This window comes from Triplophysa rosa, linkage group LG23 (genome assembly GCF_024868665.1).
Source record: "Triplophysa rosa linkage group LG23, Trosa_1v2, whole genome shotgun sequence".
NCBI classification, from domain to species: Eukaryota; Metazoa; Chordata; class Actinopteri; order Cypriniformes; family Nemacheilidae; genus Triplophysa; species Triplophysa rosa.
In genome coordinates this window covers 1103490-1120649 of record NC_079912.1, presented here as the reverse complement: position 1 = coordinate 1120649, position 17160 = coordinate 1103490, and the positions used below count along the sequence as shown (strand labels likewise).

The 17160-nt window shown below is 40.3% G+C and overlaps 1 protein-coding gene across 1 annotated transcript in view; it reads left to right on the top strand.

Moving 5' to 3' along the window:
• The window catches only part of LOC130546901 (potassium voltage-gated channel subfamily H member 2-like), a 128213-nt gene that overhangs the window by 109702 nt on the left and 1351 nt on the right, over positions 1-17160 (top strand). The gene's annotated exons all lie outside the window — the stretch shown is intronic.

Here is a 17160-nt window from a genome sequence, read left to right as displayed (position 1 = left end):
AGTGAGTGTCCCGCTTGACCATGAGTTGAGAACATCTGTTTTAAAAAGGAATTTTTGCTATTGCTTCTTTAATCTTTCAGTAAAGCAGTGCATTTTATATCATACTTGTTGAAGTGTGCATGAGTTTCTTGGGTCTCGTTGTGTTTTTGCAGTCTGTGTGAACATCATATTGGTTCTTTTTCAGTTACTTGTGAGTTTTACTATAGCCAACATGACCCATCATTTTCTTGTTAGTTTGATAAGGCCGGTAGATTTCTATCTTTTGCAGTAGACTATAGTTTGGCCATTTAGCATATCAATTTCTTAACAGGTTAAAGACTTATTGTGAGAATGTTTGGAGCCAGTTTCAAGTGCTTGATATACAGCAGAGGCCAAAAAACCAAGTAAAAACAAATCAAATTCCAGAAATACACCGAACTGAACAGTAAGACGAGCGCGTGTCATTTTACCGTATATGGTGGAGTATTGAGCTGGTCAAACTGTCTGGCCGTGTGCTTTTTGACCATTTTTGTCATAACGTCATGAATAAGCGTGTCTTTGATCTGTTGCCCACGTAAACATCAGAACCATTAGGAGGATGCTCTTCGTATATTTACACATTAGAAAGAGTGAAAGACATTGTGAGGTCTAATAATCTTAACACACGCTGGATCTCTCACGACCACCAAAGATGGAAAGAAACATCTGGAAAATTGTAAGACTAATTGCCTTAAATCCGAAACATTCACTGATATTTTCCAAAATGATATTTTTTGGCTAGTTTTATGAGTAGATCCAGTTTGAACAAACTTCTAATGTCAAGAAGTAACCTGAACTGAAATTACATCTGTTGTTTACTAGAATGATCTTCCTGTTGAACCTTGTTGGGTTTATAATCTTGCTGATGTAGTGAATGAATCTCACCTCAGTGTTTGCTAGATGAACACAAGCTCACTTTGTCTTTACGAACAGCAGGAAACATCAGTGTACCGCCGCCTGTGAACTATAAAAGCCATTGACATTTGGAATATCTATGGTGTTCTGTGCTGTTCTCTCTCTCTCCCTCCCTGGGACCTCTGTTTATCTCCAGAACACAAATAAAAATAGTTTTGAAGAGGTCCAAAAACAATTTCCTGACTTCGGTGTTAGTTTTCATGGTTGTGACTAGAAGGGATCCAGCTACCTTCACTGGCATGCGCACTTCAATAGCGCATCGTTTGCTGCTGACAACAGTTAATTACTATTTGTTTATTATTGTAAGGTTAGGTTTAGGGTTGGGGTAATGCAATTTATTGTAATTTTATGGGGAGACTATGGCATCACTTCCGGCCGTAGCTGTATCCCTTCTAGCCACAACCAGTTTTCAACATGTGTTCACGAGTGCATCTGAGGTCAACGCTGCACGATGCATGCGTGTGGTGCTGACGAGTATGCGTCGTGCAGTGTCATCGCGTCACGGTGCTCTCGGGTCGACCCAAAAGCCGTAATATGATCCGAACCGTGAGTTTTGTGATCCGTTGCACCACTATAATTAACTGTTGTCAGCGTGAAAAAAATGATGCGGTATTGACGTGCGCATGCCCAGGGGAGGAAGCTGTATCCACAACCGTGCTCCACCTCACATTTACAATCGGGACTCGTTATTCCTTTTCATAAGTCTCAACTACATTTGAATTATGTGTTACACGTAAATGTCATTAAGAACTGATGACATCTGCTTGTTCTGTTCTGTTTATCGCTGCGCTCCCTGCTCTTCTTCATGCTGGCGGCACGGATGGGCAGGGAGTTTTGCCCAGAACAGAACCATACCACCAATCTAAACTGTATGCTAATTGTCAATTACTTTTGACGGTAGTGAACCTGACAGAACTATCGTAATTTGTGTTCTGGAGATAAACGGAGGTCCTGTTTGACGAACGACTTTAGGGTGAGTCATTTCTGACAGCATTTTCATTTTGGGGCAGAGGATCCCTTTAAATCACCTCAGTAACAACACACACTTCAGATTCAGATCTTCAGGGGGAAGAAGAGAGACACGTTTTTTGCACCTTGTTTCTGTATTATGGCCTCTATGGGTGAATTAGAGACGTGTGTGTGTGCGTGCGCTTGTGTTTTTCGACATGGCGTGTGTGTGGATGTAAAAGCTAATACAAGTCATGGTTAAAAAGTGTGTACTGTTTTCTGTATGAAAGTCTTGTCAGCTGAATCGCAGAAGTGTTTTTCTCGCTCTTGACTGTTTTTTGCACAATCGTCTGAATGCTAATGTTGCGTTTAAAGCCTGGAAGACTTTCTGCTGACTAATGTTTTTGTGTGTGTTGTGTTTGCTATTGTATCATGTCTGCTGAAATCAATCTCAAAAAAAGACATTACCGCGCTGTGTTCACGACTGAAGATGATTAATTAATCATAACAATTTTGCAATTGTTTATTTTTACAATGAATACTTATTATTGTCATTATTCCATTTTTCTCATCTTTGACTATATTTACATTCATGCATTTGGAAGACGCTTTTATCCAAAGCGACTTACATTGCATTGTATTATAAATTTGTTTCTGACTATGTGCAATCCCCTGAGATGGAACCCATGACCTTGGCATTGCTCTAACCACTGAGCCACATATTTAATGTAAGATGCTTTCTGAAACGTCGAGGTGTTGTTTTATTGCGTCAGGTTGACATTGCTCTTCTGGCTGTGTTCAATATATTATAATAAACAATGTTCTCCTTCAGCTCCCGGGCTTCGGACTTCAGCAGACGGGCGCATTACTGCGCAGAAATAATCCAAATGGGTTCTCATTCTGTTGACATATGTGCAAGGCCTCCGGCGAGCCGTCTGTATGGTCCGTGAGATCTAGCGTTGCACAAAATCCTTGAAACAAATGGACTCGGTTTAGTCGAAGGCGGCTTTTAGATAAAGCGGGACACAAAATTAAACACAAGCGTCCCGGGTCGCATTAAAACCTCATTAAGCGTAGAGAAACAGCCTCCGTCAGAAGTGCACGCACAGTTTTTGCATAATCAGGTAAATGAACACATGCGCTGGGGTTTCTAGCACGAGCCCGTGTGAATTGATGGTGTCGTACCGCTGTTGGGGGGAGATCAGACAGCCAGAACCAATTAGATCTGATCAAGTGTAGAGGATGGACCGAGGGGAGGGGAGACACGGGGGGCAGGAGCGAGGGATGCTGAGCGAGAGAAGAGAGAGAGAGGGAAGGTGAGAGGAGATCAGGACAGCCTGTGGAACTCTGCACATCCAGTTAGAGACGCGAGCAAGCATCCAAGTGTCAGACGCTCTCTCTCACACATCCCACATGAGAAGACGACAAGCCAAGCCTGCGTTTACAACTTCTCTTCTAAATAAAGAGAGAGGCAGAGCGTGAAGCAGAAGGGGAGGGAACTTCAGCCAGCGAGCGGCGAGACTTTGGAGAGTCAGCGAGACGAGCCGGCGCAGTTCGATTCCAGCAGTGGCTGCGCTTCAGGGAAAGACAGCAGCCGCGCAGCTGCTCCCCGACGCCCGTCTGCGCCTGCTCCAGCTCAGGGACGTGCAGAGAGCGGACGGCCGGGACGCCGGCGGCGACAGAGCTCGGGTCGGTTCGGACGACGCAGGGGTCGTGGCCGTGCTGGCGCGCGGGGCGGATGGGCTGGCCCGGGACGGGCGGAACGATGCCCGCTGGTCGGGGGGAAGCGAACAGATGATGAGCGAGATGTCGTTCAGTGGGCGCGACAGCATCCCTCAAGAGGGGGCGCCTGGGAGCAGGAATGCCCGCATGAGACGGGCCGTGCGGATTTCCAGCATAGTGGCCCAGGAGGTGAGTTTGAGTTTTTAGAGCGGGCGACACGTGCCGGCAGAACCTTATGTTATTGCTCAGATTTGATGGAGTTATAAGTATCAGTTTGGTTTTAGATGTTTCTCCTAAAGTTGCTTAGGAGAATCAAATCATTTTTGAAAGTATAGAGGTGTAAATGAATGTAGGTTGTAGAGGTGAAATCATCTGGATGTGATGAGAAATGTTTGAGTTGATATCGAGATCTTCAGTAATATTGACTTTTGACTGCAGACGAGACACATCTGAGCTCAGTTTGACACATTGTTGACGTCTCTTCTCAAACTCATTTCTGACTCTTTTTCTGAGGTGAAACATCTGAGACTTAAGCAAACTTGGAGACTTTCATTTGCTCTCACTGATGTCTAGCAGAAATAATGGAGATGTTAGAGAGATAACTCTAGAAACCATAACTGGTACAGTAAGTGTTTAGAGAACAATGTCTCATGATGTCACATGGCTGTAGTTTTCGATGAACACATGTACATGTAATTGTTTGAATTCCTCGTGTGTTAGTGATATAAATCTCTTTCATATGGCGCTCTTTGAGAGGCCGTATCACAGCACACATTTTATTTCAGTTTGAAGCGGTTCTCACTGTGTGAAGATGCTGTCCAGAGATCTTCTAGTTGATTTCTTTCATACGTTTTCTAGATCTCACAGCAGCCCAAAGCATATTGCGTGTCGGTTTCTTACGTGTCTACATCACGTTACATGCGAGGACTTACACCCTAAACTGTTTGTTATTCTAAAATGACAGATGTGTGTCTGATGAATTTGCACTTGATCTTCATGTGTTATGACCATACTCATGCTGTGATGTATTTGTCTTCTGTTGGTTATCTCCTGTTGTTGTTTCATGGATCTTAATGTCATCCAGCGTTCAATTTAGACTCATATTCACAGGACGGATTAATGATCATCTTCAAAACAAATCGCCTTTTATATGAGAAGCCCTTCACCTACAGGAATATTCTGTTGAGAAGTTTGGCCTCGCAAACAAGAACAATTGACTGGAGGAGGTGAGAGATGGAGAGAGAGAGAGAAAACCTCTTTCATCCGTCACATTTCCACACAATGCCCTTGAATGCAGCGTTCATCGACAAGAGAAATAAATCAATGTGTCTCACCTGCTGTTTAAATTGTTTCCTCTATCTCGTCTGTAGTCGCCCGAGGTCTCTGAGGTCTCGCTAAAGTGTCGGGACCACCACGAGACCTCCTGTGAGCGGATGAATAGAGCGAGATAAAGACGGCCGGAATATTTTCCTCTGTGACATCATTTACGTTACGTGACGTGTACACACACAGAACGAGTAAAGCAAGTTGTGTTGTATCGGCATGTGACAAAGCGTGTAAATGTACGTTTGCTGGAACACACATCATGTGATGTGATGTGTGGATGTGAGGAAGCAGCTCTCACTTTTCTGTTTCAGAAGTTTCTCTTTAATGCAGTTCATTTCTCTGTAAAGTTTGGTGTCTGTATCCGTCCTGCGGCGATGCTTCAGTCTCTCTAATAAACTGAGTTTCTGTCTCATAGAGCAGTTAGCCGCTCAATAGAAATACTTCCAAAGCTGAAGCAGCGACAAACAGAATATTAAAACATCAGAGAGTTTCCCATCATGCATCAGCAGCATTCAGAGCGCTTCTCTATTGCGCCACTTGCAGACTTTATAAATCTGAGTGTAGTTTGAGATCTTCATCTTCAGTCACTTCAATCACGCATGCAAAAATATGAAGGAGAGAATACTTTTTTTAGGGACAATTATTGCACTTGCATTTGTTGTAGATATCTTTATGTATTTTAATGTAATCTTTATAATGTAGTGGGTGCTGTATTGGATGAAATGCTGCCCCCATCTGTCAGGAAACAGAAGCACAAGTTCTGTGTGTTATAAACCAATCAGACGTGTACTCGGAAAACAAAACTGAAACAGAAGAAATCTAAACCTCGTGTGCTCGGATGTGTTATCTTAAACGGTTGTGATGGAAGCACAGGGCAGTGAGCACAGATATGATGTATGGAGGAAAATGACAGATCTCCGTTAGAGATGAAGTTGATGCATGTACCAGTGAGCAGCAGTGCATTGTGGGAGATGATGCCTTCATCTGTCATCCACCGTCGGTGTGGTGTGTCTCTTTCAGTATCTCGTCTGTGTTTCTCTGAAGATACTGATGAGATTTGCTATAAGAGCTCTGTAAACACACTGTCGTTTTCATCACAGACCACAGGGACTCAAATTCAGTCTCGTTTCTACACATAAATCAATTTAGATGATTTATCATTCTTGTTTTAGTTTTATGGTAAAATTCTGTTTTATTTTTCATACATATCTTTTTTTATTCATTTACATACAGATGATTCAATTAACCATTCATTCTATACATTGTTCATACAAAAAATCTGTATTTTGGATATAATTTTCATTTTGATAATACTTTTCAGTTTCATTTTTTACACTTATTATATAGTACTATCATATGAAATGGTGAGGTTGAGTCGCACCCCTACTCAATGAAAAGGATTGTTTCTAAATAACTGATGAACACACAGATGAGTTATTCTCTGCTGATTCAGCGTCCGTCATCTGAATGATTTCTGTCATCGTGCTGCGTGCGCTCGAGCCGTCCGTCCCCATCAGTGACAGAAGTGTCATTGGCTGCCGGTGGCCCTGACGCCCGGCCCATCAATTACAGTGACAAATCATCACCGGAGGGGCGGGGTCATCCATCACAATGTGCCGGCCTCTTTAGACACCAGTGGCCCAATGGCAGTGTTCCCATGATTCAATGCGTTCCGCTCACCTGTAGCTGTCAGGACAACAGGAGACGAGCGTTTAACAGACGCTCATCCTGAGAGAGAAACTTCTGTCTGAGAGCTCAGCACGTCTGGAGAGAAATCAGGTTCTTCTGTTCTTTAAACTGTGTTTCATCACAGCAATGTGACACATTCAACGTGTGAAAATGAGTTTGGGAAGGTCATGAGGGAGTATGGAATGATGACAGATTTTTTATTTTCTCTTCAAGTTAAGTTGAATTTTTTAGATTCATTGATTCTGAATTGTTACGTATAAACCAAATAAATCTCAGTATCATAAGATGTGATGTGCACTTGTATGTGTGTGTGTGTGTGTGTGTGTGTGCGCGAACAGAATGAACTTTGTGTGTATTAATGTGACGTGTTTTGTTCAATGTGGATTATAGCTACACACTCCATATGTTCACTCTAAAGGCCATTGCACATTGAGTCCAAAATTTGCATGCATGTTAAAAAATAAATACGACCTCACGTTGTGTCAATCCGTCATAAACAAATTTGGACTGGGTTCGATTTTCTGCGTTTTTCGCATCCGTAGCAAGCATTTTGAGAGGCGTTTTGACAATTCTGAGACACCGTACACACGAGTGCCAAATACGAAAAAACACACACACAAATTTCGGACTGTATGTGCAAAGACCTTAAATATCTCTCAAATGCACTGTCACGTGATTTATATTTTAGGTTGTTATCTTGGTTGAGTTGGTTTGGATGAGCTTTGAGGGTTGGCCGTGTGTGAGATGATCCATGATCTCTGAGCTTCACTTTTACTCGTTTTATTATCCTATATGAAATGTGTTCATATTTGTAAAGCACAGTAAATGATGTTTACTCGGACTTGTGAAATGAATCCTCGTGTTTATTCTCCAGAATTGACATTTATAAAACGGTCAGTTCTGGTCCTTGATTCTGATTGGTTGAGCAGAGTTCTAAGCCGTTATAAAATGCCCCGATTTATAAAGGCTGACCGCATTACATAGCCCACATATCACTTTCTTTACTTTATTTTATGAAAACGCATATGGAATAAGCGTTTAATAAAGCAATAAGCCGTGTGAAGCAGTGGGTCACAGTGCATTTAGTAACAGCTGAGGGGGTTTAATGACTCAACAGCGCCCTCAGCTGTTTTAAAATGCACTGTAACCCACTGCTTCACACGGCTTCTTGCTTTATTAAACACCAGCAAAGGGAGCAGTAATGTTTGTGTTTTCTTGTAAATTTTCTTGTCATCTTTCATGAAGTTGGAATTCTTTTATCTGTGTCTGACGTCTGTGGTATTAGATAGTAATATATCAGAGGAATTGAGACTATTTACTGAGCCCATACATCACAGGCTGCTTAGACCGATGTCTTCTACCCCTGCTGGGGAAAAATGCTTTTCTCATAGACGTGACTGTGTATTATGACGAAATATGAAAGATTTTGAAAGAAAAACAACTTTATACTTATATTTGTCCCTGTATGCTGTCCATGACATCACAGTTCATGTTGATGTAGGTTAGTTCATCACTTCCTGTAGGTTAGTCACATGGCCTTTGAGACTGCAGGTTCTGCAGGTTTTTGTCAGTTGTTGTGTTTGATAGTGGAGTGGACTGTGCGCTATGTTATCTTTCAGATTTACTGGTCTGTGTATTTAAAGGGATACTTCACCCAAAAATGACCAACCTTTGAGTTGTTCCAAATCTGTATAATTTTTTTTTTGTTCTGATGAACACAGAGAAAGATATTTGGTAGAATGTTAGCAATTTTCAGTTCTGGGACATCATCCACTCCCATAGTATAAAAAATTGCTTTATACATTTGTTTGTTCTGTTGAACAGAAGAATGTAGGACAGCAAACAGTTCTGGGGCACTTTTGACATCCACTTAATTTTTTCCTACTATGGGAATCAATGGGATGCAAAATCTGTCTGGTTATAAGCATTCTTTCAAATATCTTTCTCTGTGTTCATCAGAACAAAGACATTTGTACAGATTGAGCAGAATTGTCATTTTTGGGTGAAGTATCCCCTTGTGTGCAGGTGTATGATGTGCTTGTGTGTTCAGTTATTGATTTGTGTGTTTATTCATCAGTCATACTCTGTCACTGTAGTGTCCTGAGATCAAAAGACTAAACAACCACTTCATGGTTGTTGAGAGACCCTGGTTAGGGTCTCTCTCTCTCTCACAGCATGTGATTTTGGAGGTTGTAATTATGATGTGAGGATTTGTGGTTGTGGTAAAAAACCCTGTTTGCGTCGGGTGTGTAACTGATTTTGTAATTTCTGTGCATCATATTGGGAGATTTATTCACTTCCTATTTGTAGCTCTTAAATCTCCTTTGCTGTCGAGACAGAATGAACTCTTTACCTGCCAGCATTTACCGTAAAAAAGTAGCCAGCCAGCATCAGCTTTTTAGATTATTTTCACAAAGCTTTTGTGGCCCCAGAATATGTTCTTCTATACCACGGTTACCACACCACAGTACATTGTTCAAATATTTAATTTCAGTGTTTGTCATGTTCGTCTTTTAAATGCTGTTGATGCTAGAACTACTTTTTTGCGCATCTCATTTCAGAGCGAACGGACTAGGAAGCTTGAGCCACGTGGTGGGTGGATAAGTGAGTGAGTGAGTGAGAGAGAGAGAGCGAGGGACCGCGCGCGTTTGCAGTAATGTGACAGAAAAGCCAGCGTCCGTTAAAGCGAACGGACTCGGAGGCTTGAGCCACTGCTGCTACGTGGTGTGTGTGTGAGTGACACCCCATTCACACAGCCCGCTGATACCAGAAAATTGCCAAAAAATTGCCAGAGTGCCTCCTGTGTGAACGTAAACACATCCCGGATTGATCCGAAAACTGATTCCAGAAAGGGGACCTAGTAACATTAACGGGATCAGTCCCGGAAAGCGCCCTGTGTGAACGAAAGACAGAAACAATGCCGTAAAAGCCGTGTAGTGATGACAAACATTTATAATAAATCGTAAATAATTTGGCTAAATATAGTTAAGCAAGTAATTTTTGTTCGTTAGTAAATCAAAAACTAAAAAACTATTTGTCTTTAGCTAAATCACGAAATTTAAGGTCAGATGTGAGATTAGCATTGTCTGCTTCTAAACGAAGTTTAAACTTGAAATTACTTTTATCAAAACTATTAACACAAAAATTCACAGCGCTTCAATAAACTTGATCGCTTTCCAACCTTTAAAAGATGTGTGTACCTGCCGTTCTCGTGCTGCATTACGTGACGTTTTGGAGGAATTTATTCGTAAAAATGGATTTCCATCTCCCTTTCTTCACATTAACCCTTTTTCGAAAAAAATGAAAAACCACCTCAAGCGAGCGTAAAAACGTTTTTGCAAATTAAAGGTTTTTAAATCAAAGTTTGGCGTTTCCATCACTCGTGTCTGATGCGAAACTTCAAAATAAGAATAAAACCAGAGTGATGGAAACCTGCTTACTGTTAACAGACTAACTCCAAACTTTCACCCGAACATTTATGTGCTTGTTTTTCTCAACAAAAACATTTTAAATTATACTTTTGAAAGAGTAGGTCTATCAAAATATATTTGTTATCAGTTATATCAGCATGAAGAGGAAAACTAACCAGTAGGCCGTTTATTAATTCATTTTGTTTTTCTATTTAGTTATTTTATTTATTCGATTTCAATATATGTATTTCTATGTTGTTTTTGAAATCCTTTGCTTATTAGCTGTTTTTAAACAGGCTATTGTGCAACCGCTTCTAAAAAAAGAATAACTTGGATCCTTCCATTTTGTCTAATTTTAGACATATATTATCGAAAGTCTTGGAGAGAGTTGTTTTAATCAACTTCAATCATTTCTAGATGAATTTAGTATTTATGAAAAATTACAGTCTGGTTTTAAGCCCTGTCACAGGACAGAAACTGCTCTTTTAAGAGTTTATAGTGATCTTTTTTTAACTGTGGACTCTGGTTACTCTGCTGTTTTAGTCCTTTTGGATTTGACTACGGCCTTTGATATGGTCAACCACTCTATTCTTTTATCTAGACTTGAACAGTGTGTTGGCATTAAGGGCATACCCCTTAAATGGTTTCAATCATATTTGACAGACAGAAGTTTTTCTATTCACCTTGGTGAATTTTCGTCATCTGCTGCCCCTCCACTTTGTGGAATCCCCCAAGGGTCAATATTGGGCCCTATGTTGTTTTCTTTGTATATGCTGCACTTGGGGTATATTTTTGGAAGGCACAATATCTCCTTCCACTGTTATGAGGATGATGTACAAATCTATTTGCCTGTCAAAACAAATGATAAAGCTTCATTTCTGTCACTACTTTATTGCCTGAGAGATTTAAAAATATGGCTGGATCAGACCTTTCTTTGTCTTAATGAAAATAAGAATGAGATTGTTGTGTTTGGTCGTCCTGGCGATTTAAGTGCTTGTATAGATGCACTTGGTAATTTGGGTTTGTAAGTTCAACCATTTACCAATAATATCGGTGTGATTTTTGACAATGCTTTTAAATTTGAAAAACAGATTAGGTCTGTTGTAAAAGCCAGTTTCTTGACTGTTTCAGTTGACTGCTTCAGGATCGATTTCAAGATTCTATTGTTTGTTTTAAAATTTTAAAATGGGTTGGTGCTTGCTTATTTATCAGAGGTTTTACATGTCCACGCTCCTGTGAAAGCATTGAGGTTGTCCAATCAGGTGCTCCTCGATGTTCCAAGAACCAGGTTTAAACGTGACCGCGCTTTTTCAGTGGTGGCACCTAATTTGTGGAATAGTTTACCTGTACACATAAGAACTGCTCAGTCTGTGGGAATTTTAAGTCATTACTTAAGACAAACCTGTATTCCTTGGCTTTTATTTCGAGCTGAGCTGAGACATTGTGATGTTTTTACTGTATTTGTCTTGTGAGTCTTTTTCTGGACATTGTTATGCACTTTGGTCAACCATGGTTGTTTTTAAATGTGCTATATAAATAAAATTGAAATGAAATGTTGAAACGAAACTGTGCACACGTTTCCATGAACGGTAAAGTTTGTCATTATAAACGTCAGATCAAGAGCAGGTGCTGTGTGAGGTGATGGCCTGTAGGCTAAACTATAACCTTTCTGTTGTTTAAACTTGGCGAAGTGATATGGAACTGTAATGCGGTCAGCAGAGCTGGAACACCTTCGTAGATGTGCATTTACCGAAAGTTAATGCATACCCAAAGAACGTTTGTCAACCAATCAGATTGAAGCACTCAACAGCCCCGTTGTATAAAAAGATACAATACATAAAATGTGCCCTGTGAAAACATTTAAAGCCAGAAAAAACTTGAAACATTGCATTTTAAATGACTGAAAAATCTGTCAAAGGCAGGGAAACAGTTAATATTTCACACATTTTATATTTCATCCATAACTTAATAATGTCTGTAAACATTAAGTGTACAATCATAAACCTGTTGGAGTTTATATGATGTGTTCATGTGAGGATCATCTGTAGACCGTTTCATCGTACACGTGCGCGCTTGACCCCCAGTTAACTTCTGGTTTGTGTTTGGCTAGTGTCTAATAATATAACTATTTATATTTAAGTTATGTTAATATTGATTTATATTATTATTTTATTGTATAATAGTTGTATTAAATAAATTATTTGTTGAATTTTGTTGTTTGTTTTATTAAATAAACAATATTTTGAATGGGTCCTGTAGTTCGGTCGCATTTAAAGAAACCGTATGGTACACTGACATCTAGCGGTCGAGCTTGGTATCGCAGTCTAAATTCAAAATATTGGAGAGACAAGTTTAGCCAAGTAGCCAAGTTTTCTTCTCGGTTTCTTTTGATTGTTATCAGAAGTAATCTACAGGTGCTCTAATGTTTGTGAATGTGTACCGGAAGTTCAGTTGGGGTCACACAAGTGCGCATGCGCAGCAACGTTTGTTTATGTTGTTAAGATGAAACCGTCTACTCTATAATGTAGTGTTGAGTGAGGTTTACTGTAGACTTACACAACCTCCTGAAACTCTTTCCAGAAACACCAGAAGAAAGAAGCACAGTCTCTCTCGCACTCCTGTTTCATAAGCATCACATTTATGTTTTGTTTTCAGCTTCTGCCTGAAGGATTGTGTTTTCCTACCGACACACACACACACACACACACACACACACACGTGCCCTGATGTACCGCAGCTGTATGTGATTATTTCAGTTACATGTTGACCTGTTAGTGTCATTGAATGCTATTTTTGCTTTATTGTACCGTTTCTGCAACATTTTGCTGTGTAGGCAAACTGATCAACATTGAGAAACTGTGTTACTGCGAACTTCTTCAGGCCATGAACCAAATGAATCTCATCTCACGTGTGATACGCATTGTTTGACGTTCGATTCATGACATCTGTCGATTTATATTCATGACGAATGAGTTTATCAGGTGTGCAACACTAAACACAACACATCTGATGTCTGAAGACATACAGTCACATACAGATTCAGCCAGACCAACATGTGTGATGAGCAGCCTGCAGTCAGTAAATCAGATCGGCCTGAGAGAAGCTCATGAAGAGCTTCAGGGTTTCTCATTTCTTCATCCGTCTAACAACAGCCCGTGATTTATCACTCGAACATTACACAGAATAGGGTTACAAAATCTGTGTTATTCTATCAGATTGTTCTCCGGCAGCTCAGTGATGAAATTCACCAGCTGTTTTAGCACCCAGGAGAAACACGAGCGCTTGTGGAACATGTGACAACATGTAAAGAAATATTAAACGTCTACCGCATCACACTTTTACAGAGAGCAATGATTCATTTATTTTTCAAATGAATAACAATGAAAATATACATACACATGTATACATTTATATTTTTACATACTGTGTATCTTAAATCTTATGGGTGTTGTAGTGAAACATTGGAGATGTGAAAGAGATTTAGTGGTTATTTACCTGCTCAGTATGAGAGTTTAAAATAGAAAAGTCAGGTTACTCTCACTCGACTGTATCCAGGCAACTGCCTCTCAGATACCGTGATGCTGTAACACTCTTATAGCTCCAATCTGTTGAGAAGTAACAGCTCACAGTCTGTATAATACAAGAAGAGTAATTATATTATTGTGAGTGTCCTGGGTTGCCAGGGTGTTCAGGACGGTTGCTAGGTGGTTGCAAACTGACCAAAGGACTTATCCCCTCCAGTCTCTCCTTTAATTGAGCTGTTTTATCATCCAGCAGGTGTACGTCTGATCTCTGTTAAAGGTAATATCACAGCATGATTGGAGGAATCCTTCGGGACCAGAAGAAACACTGCTGTACGAGTTTAAAGTCAACATTAAAATGAGGAATGTGTTATTGTTTGACCTCTAGCAGTGTGTCACACACACACACGCACGCACGCACACACACACACACACACACACACACACACACACACACACACACACACACACACACACACACGTGTGGTTTAATATCTCTGTGGGGACAGTCCATAGGCATAATGTTTTTTATACTGTACAAACTGTATATTTTATCCCCTACCTTTAAACCTAAAGATCATAGAAAACTTTTTGCATTTTTAGATTTTAAAAAAATATTGTTCTGTACAATTTATAAACTTTTGTGCCCATGGGGACCCACTAACATATAAAAACATGTCCACCGCTTGTGAGTCAGTCTTGTGTGTGTGTGTGCGCGCTGAGAGCCGCAGGGGGTCTATTATAGAACCCAAATCAGCCCGGAGTCTGCAGGGACAAACACACAACACGCCAGCTGAGAGAGAGAGAGATGGGTGACGCCTCCCAGAGGAAAATGTGTTTGCTCTTTTATAGATCAGGAGACTCTCAGTTATGTTAAATGTGTAAATGTTTTATTTAAGTATAAACTTTTCTCAGATAGACGTGTGCACGTGAACATGTGTTCTCACTAAAACACATCTTACAAAAAGCTTGTTACTGTAACAACGTAATGAATGACCAATCATCTTTAGGTATGGAGACCTGTGGGCGTGGCTGAATCAGTGTCAGTGTGGTGTTGTGTAGTGTTGTGCTCTTTATTTACATATGCAGATGTATTCATTAACGTGCGAGTGTCTGCCATCATCAGTTTAATGCTGGAGATGAACATGAATCTGTGTGCGTGTGTGCGTGCGTGTGCGTGTGCGTGTGTGTGTGTGTGCGTGCGTGCGTGTGTGCGTGTGTGTTCATGTTTGTATATCCCGGTGGGTACGTAAACCTGAATACACACCAACACATGGGGACTCGTGTCACCGTGGGGACCAAAATTGAGGTCCTCATGGGCACAAAAGCTTATAAATTGTACAGAACAATATTTTTTTTAAATCTAAAAATGCAAAAAGTGTTCTATGATCTTTAGGTTTAGGGGTTGGGTTGTGTGTGTGCGTGCGTGTGTGTGTGTGTGTGTGTGTTGTGTGTGCGTGTTGAGTGCATGTGTGTGTTTAGACCCTGTGGGTCAGTGAGATAAAGCAGGTCCAGAGAACACACAAACTGTTGTGTCAGTTCCATGGACACACGCACACACACACACACACACACACACACACACACACACACACACACACACAGGCAGCTGTCACAGAGATTCCTCACTGGACCAGTGTGTGGGTTCCTTTGAGCTAAACACACACACTCAAGAATGTAAAATCGTGATCTCTCGGGATAAAATGTTATTGCTGAGCGGTTGATCTTTTATATCTCAGGAGACAAGAAGGAGTTCTCTTTTTTGTTTTATTAACACATATTGACATACAGAGAGATGTGACATGAACGTGATGAACGTTGAAAAACCACCCGAAAAATCCCATTGACTTAACATTGCGCCCAACTTAGGGATCGTAGCTCCGAGCGAGGATATCATAGAAAAATGAAAATAATACACGATTTGAAGGGGTTATCAGGCTCTGTAAGAACATCACTCACAGTGGGGTGTAAATTGTACCCCTGGGGTGTAAGAGCCTCCCAAAATTTCCCAATCACAGGAAGCATGCCCATATAAGGCGTAAAACCGTCCCGTGTTGTTGAATATCTTAGCAGTACAACCACTTAGAGACAAGGGGGTGGGCTCATTTGACTCAGGCTACCAATCAGTGTCACATGATCATTATGAAGATATGAAGCCACGCCCATAGCAACCATTTACAGCAACCTAGCAACCGTTCCCATAGACTCCCATTATAAAAAGTCCAGGTGGATATCTTTGGAACACAGTGTGTAGAAACAAGGGGGTGGGCTCATTTTACTCAGGCAACCAATCAGTGGCCCAGGAAGTTCATTATGCTACGAAGCTACGCCCATAGCAACAAAACATGTCAGCCTAGCAACCATTTAGCAATACCTATATCTCTGCATCATAACATCGTAGAGACACGGGGGTTGGTTCGTTACACTCATAGCTTAGAGCATCATCTATTGGCAGATGCTAAGCCACGCCCATAGCAACCAAACAGGTTAGCCTAGCAACCATTTAGCAAAACCTATATCTCTGCATAGGAACATCGTAGAGACACGTGGGTTGGATCATTTCACTCGTAGGTTAGAGTATTATCAATTGCAGATGCCAAGCCACGCCCATAGCAACCAAACAGGTTAGCTTAGCAACCATTTAGCAACACCTATATCTCTGCATCAGAACATCAGGGTTAGTTTGTTTCACTCATAGGTTAAGAATATTATCAAGTGAAGATGCCAAGCCACGCCCATAGCAACCAAACAGGTTAGCCTAGCAACCATTTAGCAACACCTATATCCAGTGTTGGGTGTAACTAGTTACTAAGTAATTAGTTACTGTAATTTAATTACTTTCCCCTTGAAAAAGTAAAGTAAGGGATTACTCTTATTTTTTCTGTAATTTAATTACAGTTACCTTTGATGTAATTAAACTAAAAATTTGTAATATATGTGTGTTAAATAGTGGAATTGACATCAAAATTCAAAGTCTAACTTTAAAATCTGTGCTTTAATGTATAATTCTCACATTTGTAATACTTTGGTCAGTTAATAAGAGTACTTTATGTAGTTTAATATTATTTATTTGAATGAATTAAAAGAGCCCTTTCATGTCTATCCTTGAATTACTTAACTAATCAAGGTTGATATAGGATATAGAAAGTAATTAGTAATAAGTAACTAAATACATTTTGGAGAGAGTAATTTGTACAGTAATCTAATTACACTATTGAATATGTAATTAGTAACTAGTAATTAATTACTTTTTGAGAGTAACTTACCCAACACTGCCTATATCTCTGCATCAGAACATCGTAGAGACACGGGGGTTAGTTTGTTTCACTCATAGGTTGGAGTATTATCAAGTGCAAATGCCAAGCCACGCCATAGCAACCAAACACATTAGCCTAGCAACCGTTTAGCAAGACCTATAACTCTGTATCAAAACATCTTAGACTCATGGGGGTTGGTAAGATTCATTAGTACTTAAAATGTCATCACCCTAGTGCCGAGTTCCGCGGTTTGCCACAAAAGCATCACTCAGTTTCTTTAGAAAATGTACCATCTAGTTTAACTATATTATTTGCCTGTCAAAGAACATGATTACTACACTTTTACTATAGTAA